The sequence below is a fragment of the Haematobia irritans genome, chromosome 1 (assembly GCF_050003625.1).
Source record: "Haematobia irritans isolate KBUSLIRL chromosome 1, ASM5000362v1, whole genome shotgun sequence".
In the NCBI taxonomy this organism is placed as follows: Eukaryota; Metazoa; Arthropoda; class Insecta; order Diptera; family Muscidae; genus Haematobia; species Haematobia irritans.
In genome coordinates, this window is record NC_134397.1 from 198281722 (window position 1) to 198295265 (window position 13544).

The following is a 13544-nucleotide window of genomic DNA, read 5'->3' on the forward strand; positions in this document are numbered from 1 at the left end:
GCCTCCGGGATCGCGCTTTGGCCGTCGTATTTTGTATATCATCGCGATTTGGAGTCACTGCCTTCTTGTAAGTCGATAGTCCGGCTCGTTTTTTTGGCTCGATGCACGGTTGTAGACGATACACCCAGCTTATTTGCGGCATCTCGGAGAGAGAGGTTAGGGTTTCGCTTGAAACTACCGGCAACTCTCTTTGTCGTCTCAGCGGCTTCCGGTTCGTAAAAAAAAACATAAATTGTTCTTTGAAACAAATATTGTCGTGAGGATAAAGGTTTTTCGTCCTTAAAATTCGAATGGGAATTTTGCTTAGCATAAAAGACAATGGACTCGTTTTGTCCTTATATAGTTTAGTGTTTCGATTTAAAAATGGGTATCTACACAGGTCCGAAGACTTTGTCTTTACACTAATAATTTGGTATTGTTTCCGAACCAAAGAAGCGGAAAATTCAAGTGTGGATAAATGTAAGACACAATTCTCTTTTAAATTTGAGTTTTGCATTCTTCATTTCAGAGCTGTGGAGTCGGAGTCTTGGAGTTGGAGTCTGAAGATTTTGCTGGAGTCGGAGTCGTAAAAATTTCGCTCGACTCGACTCCGGATAAACTAACATTTTTAAAACACTTCATATTTTTGTAACTAAACAAGTTTTACGCAAATTAGTTTCCATTGAGTTATTCATTCGATCAATGTACGGTATGACTGTAAATGAAAAGCAACTTCCAATAACGGAGATCATTTTATGTTTCCTAGAATGTAGCAGATGGGCTGAATCGATTCATTTGAATGCCCACCACCATAACAATTTATTTGAAATATTTCGATTTTATTTTTTATACCCTCCATCATAGGATGGGGGTATATTAACTTTGTCATTCCGTTTGTAACACATCGAAATATTTCTCTAAGACCCCATAAAGTACATATATTCTGGGTCGTGGTGAAATTCTGAGTCGATCTAAGCATGTCCGTCCGTCCGTCCGTCTGTCTGTTAAAATCACGCTAACTTCCGAACGAAACAAGCTATCGGCTTGAAACTTGGCACAAGTAGTTGTTATGGATGTAGGTCGGATGGTATTGAAAATGGGCCATATCGGTCCACTCTTACGTATAGCCCCCATATAAAGGGACCCTCAGATTTTGCTTGTGGAGCCTCTAACAGAAGCATATTTCATCCGATCCGGCTGAAATTTGGTACATGGTGTTGATATATGGTCTCTAATAACCATGCAAAAATAGGTCCACATCGGCCCATAATTATATATAGCCCCCATATAAACCGATCCCCAGATTTGGCTTGCAGAGCCTAAAAGAGAAGCAAATTTCATCCGATCCGGCTGAAATTTGGTACGTGGTGTTGGTATATGGTCTCTAACAACCATGCATAAATTGGTTCACATCGGTCCATAATTATATATAGCCCCCATATAAACCGATCCCCAGATTTGGCTTGCGGAGCCTCAAAGAGAAGAAAATTTTATCCGATCCGGCTGGAATGTGGTACATGATGTTGGTATATGGTCTCTAACAACCATGCAAAAATTGGTCCATATCGGTCCTTAATTATATATAGCCCCCATATAAACCGATCCCCAGATTTGGCTTGTGGAGCCTCTAAGAGAAGCATATGTCATCCGATCCAGCTGAAATTTGGTATATGGTGTTGGTATATGGTCTCTAACAATCATGCAAAAATTGGTCCACATCGGTCCATAATTATATATAGCCCCCATATAAACCGATCCCCAGATTTGGCTTGCGGAGCCTCAAAGAGAAGCAAATTTCGTCCGATCCGGCTGAAATTTGGTACATGATGTTGGTATATGGTCTCTAAAAACCATGCAAAAATTGGTCCACATCGGTCCATAATTATATATAGACCCCATATAAACCGATCCCCTGATTTGGCTTGCGGAGCCTCAAAGAGAAGCAAATTTCATCCGATCCGGCTGAAATTTGGTACATGATGTTGGTATATGGTCTCTAACAACCATGCAAAAATTATATATGGCGCCCATATAAACCGATCCCCAGATTTGGGTTGCAAAGTCTCCAAGAGAAGCAAATTTCATCCAATCCGGTTGTAATTTGGAACATGATGTTAGTATATGATCTTTAACAACCGTGCCAGAATTGGTCCATATCGGTCCATAATTATATATAGCCCCCATATAAAACATTCTCCAGATTTGACCTCCGGAACCTCTTGGAGGAGCAAAATTCATCCGATCCGGTTCAAATTAGGCACGTGGTGTTAGTATATGGTCGCTAACAACCATACCAAAATTGGTCCAATCACACAAAAATTGGTCCATATCGGTTCATAATCATGGTTGCCACTAGAGTCAAAAATAATCTTCCAAAATTTTATTTCTATAGAAAATTTTGTCAAAATTTTATTTCTAGAGAAAATTTTGTTAAAATTTTATTCGGTTCATAATAAAATTTTCATCATTGTCAAAATTTTATTTCTATAGAAAATTTTGTCAAAATTTTATTTCTATAGAAAATTTTGTTCAAATTTTATTCGGTTCATAATCATGGTTGCCACTCGAGCCAAAAATAATCTACCAAGATTTTATTTCTATAGAAAATTTTGTCAAAAGTTTGTTTCTATAGAAAATTTTGTTAAAATTTTATTTCTGTAGAAATTTTTGTCAAAATTTTCTTTCTATAGAAAATTTTGTCAAAATTTTTATTTCTATAGAAAATTTTGTGAAAATTTTATTTCTGTAGAAAATGTTGTCAAAATTTTATGTATACTTTGTCAAACTGAATTATATACGTATTGGATCGATCTTTTTTGATTTAATATATACCACGTATGGACTTACATACAATTTAGAAGATGGTGTTAGGAGGTTTCAAGATACCTTGCCATCGGCAAGCGTTACCACAACTTAAGTAATTCGATTGTGGATGGCAGTGTTTAGATGAAGTTTCTACGCAATCCATGATGGAGGGTACATAAGCTTCGGCCTGGCCGAACTTACGGCTGTATATACTTGTTTTAATTTTATTTTAAGGTCATATATATAGAAGTTTTTTCAAAAAATTTATTTCTATAATACTTAGTTCAATTCTCCGCGTCGGCTTGGAATCAATACCAAAAAAATTAAAAAAAAAAAAAACTAAAGCACTAAAACAACATTATTTCTCGAGTGTTTGTTGGACTTATCAATTTATCCCATCATCTTAGCAATTAATAATTATGCGTACGAATAAGAACTGTAATTTTTATTCTCTTGATCATACAAAAATTACGATTATACTAATAAATTGGTGGTATTATAACACAAAGTTAAAAACGATTCAGTATGATTGGGTATAATTCAGTTTGTCATAGGAAAGATCTGCACAAAAAACAATACGTGGATATTCTCTTGTTTTCATGTATTTTTGGAAATATTTATCTCGAATCCATTCCGTTTCCTTCGAAAACCATATCCCAGCAAAAAAAAGCGTCGCCAAAAAAGTTGTGAAAGCATTGTTTTTGGATCCGGAAGTGGTGCCAAATTGGCGCAGAAGCGATGAATTTAACATGGGTCATAGGACGGATGTGCACAATTTCAACAGCCGTTGCTCTGAATTTGCATCACTTAAGGTGTGAATCAAATAATTTTGTGATATTTTGCCAAACAATTTTTATATTTTTTATTTTAATTCTTAATGAATCCTAGACCGCTTGTCGTTTGACCTCAAATATTACCAAAAATTCGCAATTTTTCTAGAATGGATTCAAGATTTTTTTTCGACAAAATTTGAATAATATGTAACATTTTATTCATCCTTACTCTGTTTTTAACCTATGAGAAACAAAAAAGTTCAAAGTACCCATTATAAATATAAAAAAAGAGTTATTAACAAGTATATACGGCCGTAAGTTCGGCCAGGCCGAATCTTAAGTACCCTCCACCATGGATTGCGTAGAAACTTGTACGAGAGACTGTCATCCACAATCGAATTACTTGGGTTGTGGTATCTTAAAACTCCTTAACATCGTTTTCTAAATTGTGAGTTATTCCATACGTGGTATATATTAGACAACCTAATCTAACCTAACCTAACCTATTCCATACGTGGTATATATTAGACAAAAAAGTTATGTATAGGTACGTCTATAAATAATTACGAATCGACATGGACTTTTGCACGGTACGTAGAGAGCCAGAATTGAAATATGGGGGTCGCTTAAATGGGGGCTATATAGAATTATGAACTTGATATGGACCTATTTTTGTGTGATTGGGGATCGATTTATCTGAGGGCTATATATAACTATATACCGATATGGACCTAGTTAGGCATCGTTTTTAACGGCCATATACTAGCACAATGTACCACATTTCAACTGACCCGGATGAAATCGGCTCCTCCAAGAGGCTCCAAAACCAAATCTCGGGATCGGTTTATATGGGGGCTATATATGATTATGGACTGATATGGACCACTTTTGGCATGGTTGTTAAATACCATATACCACCACGTACCAAATTTCAACCAGATCGGATGAATTTTGCTTCTCCAAAAGGCACCAGAGGTCAAATCTGGGGATCGGTTTATATGGGGGCTATATTTAATTAAAGGTTAGGTTAGGTTAGGTGGCAGCCCGATGTATCAGGCTCACTTAGACTATTCAGTCCATTGTGATACCCCAGTTGTGAACTTCTCTCTTATCACTGAGTGCTACCCGATTCCATATTAAGCTCAATGACAAGGGGCCTCCTTTTAATAGGCGAGTCCGAATGGCATTCCACATTGCAGTGAAACCACTTAGAGAAGCTTTGAAACCCTCAGAAATGTCACCAGCATTACTGAGGTGGGATAATCCACCGCTGAAAAACTTTTTGGTGTTCGGTCGAAGTAGGAATCGAACCCACGACCTTGTGTATGCAAGGCGGGCATGCTAACCATTGCACCACGGTGGCTCCCTATATATAATTATGGACTGATATGAAACAATTCCTGCATGGTTGTTGGATACCATATACTAACATCACGTACCAAATTTCAACGGAATCAGGTGAATTTTGCTCTTCCAAAGGGCTCCGGAGGTCAAATCTGGGGATCGGTGTATATGGGGCCTATATATAGTTATTGACCGATTTCGACCAATTTTTGCATGGGTGTTTGAGGCCATATATTAACACCACGTACCAAATTTCAACTGAATCAGATGAATTTTGGTCTTCCAAGAGGCTCCGGAGGTCAAATCTGGAGATCGGTTTATATGGGGGCTATATGTAATTATGGACCGATGTGGACCAATTTTTGCATGGTTGTTAGAGACCATACACCATGTACCAAATTTCAGCCGGATAGGATGACATTTGCTTCTCTTGGAGGCTCCGCAAGCCAAATCGGGACGATCGGTTTATATGGGGGCTATATATAATTATGGACTAATATGAACCAATTCCTGCATGGTTATTGGATACCATATACTAACACCATGTACCAAATTTCAGCCGGATCGGATGAAATTTGCTTCTCTTAGAGGCTCCGCAAGCCAAATCGGGGGATCGGTTTATATGGGGGCTATATGTAATTATGGACCGATGTGGACCAATTTTTGCATGGTTGTTAGAGACCATATACTAACACCATGTACCAAATTTCAGCCGGATCGGATGAAATTTGCTTAGAGCAATCGCAAGCCAAATTTGGAGGTCCGTTTATATGGGGGCTATACATAAAATTGGACCGTTATGGCCCATTTGCAATACCATCCGACCTACACGGATGAAAAAGACTGTTTTTCATATGTTTGGCTATAAACATTATATGTTTCGAACACAAATTTTTAAACACAATATTTTTGAGTGCAAGCATATAATGTTCATAAACTAGCATAACATGTTTGGGACATATATGTTAATATGTTAGATCATATTATGTTTGGGACATAAAATGTTTGTAAATATAATATGCTTGGATGCAAACATATATTAATTTAGAAATAGCCTATAAACATATATATGTTTAGTAGCTTGGAGCGCTATTTAACAGGGAGCGATATTGAATTAAGTTGGTGGTTGTTGCTTGTTATTACAAAATTAACATTTTATTTTCCCTTGGGCAATTGATCAGCTACTTCTTTGATCCTTACAAACTGTGTGGTCCGCTGTTCGAATCCCCGTCCGACAAAAGGTATAATTAAAATAAAAAAAATCATACAATTGAATAATTTCTTCTACAATGTTTGTATTACAGAAAAAGGTGCTAAGAACTAAAAAATCTCGTGGAAGTGAGAAAGATGTGGGGGAATATACAATTGGGCAGAAACAAAATTTTGAGCATTCAGGTCGAAAACCTATGTTGTTAGCACAACATTATTGAATTTGGATGCAAAAATACAAAATGTTTGGAACTTAGACTACCCAAACATATATTGTTTAGACCAATATGCTTTCAAACATATTATATATTGGAAGAGATCAAACATATAAATGTTTGGGCAATACCCAAAAATGTATATGCTTGAAGCAAAATATGTTTGGGAGTATATGTTACAGAAGCGATTTTTTGTGAGGGTGTACATCAGTAACAACTACTTGTGCCAAGTTTCAAGTCGATAGCTTGTTTCGTTCGGAAGTTAGCGTGATTTCAACAGACGGACGGACGGGCGGACATGCTCAGATCGACTCAGAATTTCACCACGACCCAGATTATATATACTTTATGTCGTTTTAGAGCAATATTTCGATGTGTTACAAACGGAAGGACAAAGTTAATATACCCCCATCCTATGGTGGAGGGTATAAAAACTGAATTAAAAAACTTCCGGAGCAGTTAAAATAAATAATATCCCTGGGAGGACATTTTTGGAAGTTATTTTAAAGTTGTGCCTTAAGAAGAACTTCCAAATTTTTGTTTGCTGGCTTAAAGCATTCAATCATGGCGCCAGGAAATATGCAATAAAAATTTCTTGTTGTAGGTAAACCGAGTGCTCCCATGAACTGTTAATTTCAAGGATATATTGTCGATGAAATGGAAATAAAATGATTGTTGTGCCTATTTAGAACTAATTTAAAAAATGTTATATAATAAATAAAGAGAAAAATGCAATAATTTTATACATATACACTTTTTATGCTATATTTTTAAAATAAGCTGGCAATTGACAATTTGTTTGCCACTTTTTAAAAATTAACAAAGATAAATGCAAATTAAAACCCACCCTTAGGAAACATTAAGGGAAAACAGTATATGGTGATCTCTAAACGACGATCAAAATTATTTGACGCCTATCTATCACTGAAGATTATTGAAAAATAGTCTTCACAATTCAATATCAATGTGTTAGTTAGTGATTAACTTAGCTTAGGCTAAATTAAAAATGACTCAATGACATATTATCAGGAAATTCTAGCAATTCCAGATCACTGCTCTCATGATTTGCCGCAACAGGAACAGTGGCTTTTTTTTTGATTGCTTTCAATACAAAGTAAGCATAAAATTGCAGTTTACATTCCACTCATGGTGGACATGGTGGCATGCAATGTTCATCTTGTTTAACTCCCATAAATGCCTTGTAAACATGAGGCATTCATCCATATCCAATGCTGGTGATTTTTCCTCTTCCACCTCTTTCCATCCTCTGCAATCCTTTCGGTTGAACAGTCTGGCCTAGTATCTGATTGTGGTATCTCTAGACATTAAATGCTTGAGGTGTTAATAAACTTTGGGACATTAACCCCTCTCACATGTTCCCATATTTGATCTCGTGTTAGAGAATTGAAAATTTGACAAATTAATTTATTAACTTAATCGTTGTAATTTGAATAGGAGTGAGAAGCGTTTAATGGCAGACATCATCATCATCACGTGATTTGGATCATGTTGACAGGATGGATTTAATGAATTAGTTAATTAATTTCGCGTTGATCCTAAGGGCAAAAAGAAATAGACAGACGAAGAAGAGATAGGTTTTCATGAAATTTGAATACAAATTACCATGGGAAAATTCTTTCCTTCCATGAGGTAAATATGAGGGACTTTTTTGAAGTCTGATGCGAATAAAAGCATCAAAAGAGTCAAATAAATAAAATATTGTGTCGATGAGAAATTATTCCATTACCCTATAATATTTCAAACAGGAAGAGGTAGAAAAGCTAAAGAACAGTATACTCTTTATAAAAAAAAAGTTGCATAGGTTATCTAAAAAAAGAGGAACTCATTTTCACTGAGAAAATAAGTATTAAATCAATCACACTTTAAGCAAAAATACACTTTTTTCTCTTAAGGTGAGTACTATGTTCGGTTTTTTCACCAAAACACTAAATTAAAAGTACAAAAATATATATGAAGACGATTATATTTTTATCAAGTCTTGTCAAATAGTGGATGGAAAATATACAATGAATTAATTGCGATGCATTTTATATTTCTGAATTAATTAATTTAAAAAAGTAACCGTGAAAACTGGCTGGTTTTCAGCTTGAAAACGGAACATAGTACTCAGCTTTAATTTTTATTTGATCAAATGATATTTAATTGAAATTTCTTCAATCGCGAAAATGACAATATCTATTAAAATTGATTCAATTGAAAAGTTAATTGATGCAATTAATTTTTATTTCAATAAAAAAAATTGGTTAAATCAATTAGTGGCCAAATTGGCCCAACGGTAACACTGTCCCCAGAGTCCCCGGAGAGCAATTCGATATGATTTTTGGGATCTGTCACGATGGCACAGACGTGTTTCAAAGCAACTTGTTCGCATTTTTGAGAGCGATTGCCAACGCAGCAAACAAAATGGGAGTTATTCCAAAAAACATTTCTCTTTATTTCTCCATCAATTTTTTCCCACTTTCGATGAAGTTATTTTGAACCAGTCATAGAAAATACGCTATGTGGCCCTTCAATGTCAGATAAATAAATTATGGTCAAATAAAAGTCGAAAAAAAAACAAGTATATACAGCAGTAAGTTCGGCCGGGCCGAATCTTAAATACCCACAATTATGAATCAAATATAATAGTTTACTTTGAAAACTCTTCATCGTAGCGGGTTACTTGATAATATATAAAATTTCAGGCAGTTTGTTGACAATATTCTCCAAAGCAAATCAGTTCAACGAGTACTCTTCCCGAAGATAAAGATTCTACCTATGAAGACTAGACCAGATTCTGGATTTATTAGAACCAATTTTGTTTGAGTTTTAGAGAAATCATAAACATATCGTGTCAATGATTAAATAAAACCTTAGGTTAGGTTAGGTGGCAGCCCGATGTATCAGGCTCACTTAGACTATTCAGTCCATTGTGATACCACATTGGTGAACTTCTCTCTTATCACTGAGTGCTACCCGATTCCATGTTAAGCTCAATGACAAGGGTCCTCCTTTATATAGCCGAGTCCGAACGGCGTTCCACATTGCAGTGAAACCACTTAGAGAAGCTTTGAAACCCTCAGAAATGTCACCAGCATTACTAAAGCCTTGATTTGAAGTTTTAAATCTGTAGATTTTTTCCGCCATTATTTAAATGACTACGGCGGGAAAAATCTGGAAATTTTACTTTCAGTTTTAAGCAATTTTTATGATCAGTGCGTGTACTACACAAAAAAAAAATTTTTTCTGATTCAATCACGAAATTAATTGATCCAATTAATTTTTAATTGAAATGTCTTCAATCAAAGAAATGATAGTATCAATTAAAAAACAAGTAAGGAAAGTCTAAAGTCGGGCGGTGCCGACTATATTATACCCTGCACCACTTTGTAGATCTAAATTTTCGATATCATATCACATCCTTCAAATATGTTGGGGGCTATATATAAAGGTTTGTCCCAAATACATGCATTTAAATACCACTCGATCTGGACAGAATTTGATAGATAAGTCGGCTAATGCACTAGGGTGGAACTCAATGTTAGTAAAAAAATATGGGAAACTTTTAAATCTGAAGAAGTTTTGAGGAAACTTCGCAAAAGTTTATTTAAGATTTATCGCTTGATATATATGTATTAGAAGTTTAGGAAAATTAGAGTCGTTTTTACAACTTTTCGACTAAGCAGTGGCGATTTTAGAAGGAAAATGTTGATATTTTGATTTTTGTCGAAATCAGAAAAACGTATATATGGGAGCTATATCTAAATCTGAACCGATTTCAACCAAATTTGGCACGCATAGCAACAATGGTAATTCTTCTCCCTGTGCAAAATTTCAACTAAATCGGACCAAAAAATTGGCCTCTGTGGTCATATGAGTGTAAATCGGGCGAAAGCTATATATGGGAGATATATCTAAATCTGAACCGATTTCAACCAAATTTGGCACGCATAGCTACAATGCTAATTCTACCCCATGTGCAAAATTTCAACTAAATCGGAGCAAAAAATTGGCCTCTGTGGTCATATGAGTGTAAATCGGGCGAAAGCTATATATGGGAGATATATCTAAATCTGAACCGATTTCAACCAAATTTGGCACACATAGCTACAATGCTAATTCTACTCCCTATGCAAAATTTCAACTAAATCGGAGCAAAAAATTGGCCTCTGTAGTCATATGAGTGTAAATCGGGCGAAAGCTATATATGGGAGCTATATCTAAATCTGAACCGATTTTAACTAAATTTGGCACGCATAGCTACAATGCTAATTCTACTCCCTATGCAAAATTTCAACCAAATTGGGGTAAAACTCTGGCTTCTGGGACCGTATTAGTCCTTATCGGGCAAAAGATATATATGGGAGCTATATCTAAATCTGAACCGATTTCTTCCAAAATCAATAGGGATCTATTCTGAGCCAAAACACATATTTGTGCCAAATTTGAAGTCGATTGGACTAAAACTGCGACCTAGTCTTTGATTACAAAAATGTGTTCACGGACAGACGGACAGACGGACATCGCTATATCGACTCAAGAGCCCATCCTGAGCATTTTTGCCAAAGACACCATGTGTCTATCTCGTCTCCTTCTGGGTGTTGCAAACATATGCACTAACTTATAATACCCTGTTCCACAGTGTGGAACAGGGTATTAATATGCTTAAGTCTAAATATTATTTAATTTGAATATTAGAATGAGTATTCGGAGTAAAGAGAATAGACATTCCGAACCAAGAGAATAGACCAAGAGGAGTTGACGGACACCTTCAAGTAGAAAAGCGGACATTAAGTTCGAGTTTTGCAGCTAAAACAATTGAAAACGATTATTTTCTTTAAAATGAATTATTAAAGAAAAGTAAAAGGCAAAACATTTCCATTTTAGAGTGATAATGCCAACTTAATACCGGCCTTAAAGGTAAAAATGAAATTATGTACAAATGTGTAAATTAAAAAAAATGGTATTCGGTCGGAGCAGGGACTGAACCCACGACCCTTTGCATTCAAGGCAGACATGTTAACCACTGCTCCACGTGGCCAACAAATGTATGTTTCTGTTAAATAATGTTATGTTTGCATGGGCTCGTGGGCGCTGCAAACTATGCTATATAAATGTAACTTATAACGATAATTGTCTACAGGTGACTATAACAGCTACGTAGCCCAGTGGATAGTGTGTCGGCTTACAAACTGTATGGTCCTCGGTTCGATTCTCCGTCCAGGCGAAAGGTAAAATTTAAAAAATTGAATAATTTCTTCAACATTATTTGTATTACACAAAAAGGTGCCAAGAACTAAAAAATTTCGTGGAAGGGAAAATTATGTGAGGGAATGAGCACAATCTTCTTTGGGGCAAATTCTTCCAAGCATATAATATGTTTGGGCTCAAAATGCTTCCAAACATATAATATGTTCACATAAAACAAACATATTAATGTTTCGGCAGTATCCAATAATATATGTGATTCCTGCAAAATATGTTTGGAACATATGTTAGAGAAGCGATTTTTTTTGAGGGTGTATAAATGGGTGCTATATCACAAAAGTGTCCGGTATGACCCCCCTTCGAACTCGACATGCTTGCCAAAAAATTTAGTACCTTAGTTTCTACTGCTATATTGCCTTAAAATTGTACCTTTATCAAGAGTAAATATATACGGTCAAAAATCGATATTTTAATATGTTAAAAATGGAGAATACAATTGATCAATTCAGCCCATATTCTAGTAAAATCTACTTTTTATATCAAAGTGAAATTTCACCCATATAAATACACTTTGAATGGCCTGAAATCCATAACTTCGTTTTTTGTTGTTTTTCAAAGTTTGTTTTGCCGGTGTCGGAGTCGAGGAAAATTTCTACGAATCCGGCTCCGACTCCAGCAAAAATCTTCAGACTCCGACTCCACAGCCCTGGTTGCAACAAACATGTTTCATGTTCACCGTAGAGTAGTGTTTTCCCCAACAAGGATAACAATTATTCGTTCGAGAATTTTTTTTTCATAAATTTGAATTCAGTTACTTCAAACAAAAATTCTTTATTCAAACAAAATATAATTTTAATTTCTGGGAGTATAAAATTTAATTTCGACCCTTTTTTGTCATTGTTCTTCTTTATAATCATTTTATATATCCAAAGTTATATTTTATTTTACAATAACAAAATCATCATTTTTGTGGATGATTATTTTATTTCTTAGTAAACATTGTTGTTTTCTTGAATGTGTCTTCTATTATCGCTAAGTAGGAGCATATATTTGCACTTCAATTGAATCCCCAGTGCGGATACTTTGGGTGGGTATCAACAACCATATAATTAAGTTAAGTATTGCAGAGCAATTGCTATGGTTTCTTCAGAAATAATTTACGGACATCAACACACTAACTTGGAACATTATGAAGATGTACAATAAAATATGATGGACAAGAACAATAAAAACAAATAGTAATGAACTTAAACAATAAGTGATAAAATGTACAATGCAATGCAATGCAAAACAAACGAAACACAAAAAAAATAATAAAACAATATAGAACCAAAGTACCAAGTTCCAAAGTAGAATCTAATCAAAAACTTGGAATTGTCTATTATGCACACTAGAAAAAAAATGCATACTCATTTCGAAGATTTGGAGTGCGGCTATAGTTGTTCATACCAAAAAAAAAAAAAAATAAGTTTATTTTGCGATCAATATTATTTAAGGAATTTGGTATTTGTTCCGAATGACCATTAAGGGAACTTTTCAAGTCGATTAGTCAAAGTTGGCCAACATCTTGTCGATTTATAAACAGTATCGGAAGTCGATTAGTCGAATTTGAAGATTAAAAAAATCGACTCGATTTTTTTTACAAAAAGTCGATCAGTCGAAAAGTCCATTTTCCCTTTTAAGAGTATGATGGAAAAGTGATGTCAGAGATATTATCTTTTAATATATTCTAGACTACCCTAAAAATTTTTACCCAGATCCATGTTTTTAGCTCATATGGATGCGAAAGTGTCCGAGGAATCTATAAAACTGGAAAAAGGGTAATATCGGTTGGACATTCGATTCTTGATCTTGAATGGTAAATCGAACAGTGAGAGAGGTCGAAAGAGGTAATGTGATCGGGAGCCACCGTGGTGCAATGGTTACCATGCCCGCCTTGCATACACAAGGTCGTGGGTTCGATTCCTGCTTCGACCGAACACCAAAAAGTTTTTCAGCGGTGGATTATCAC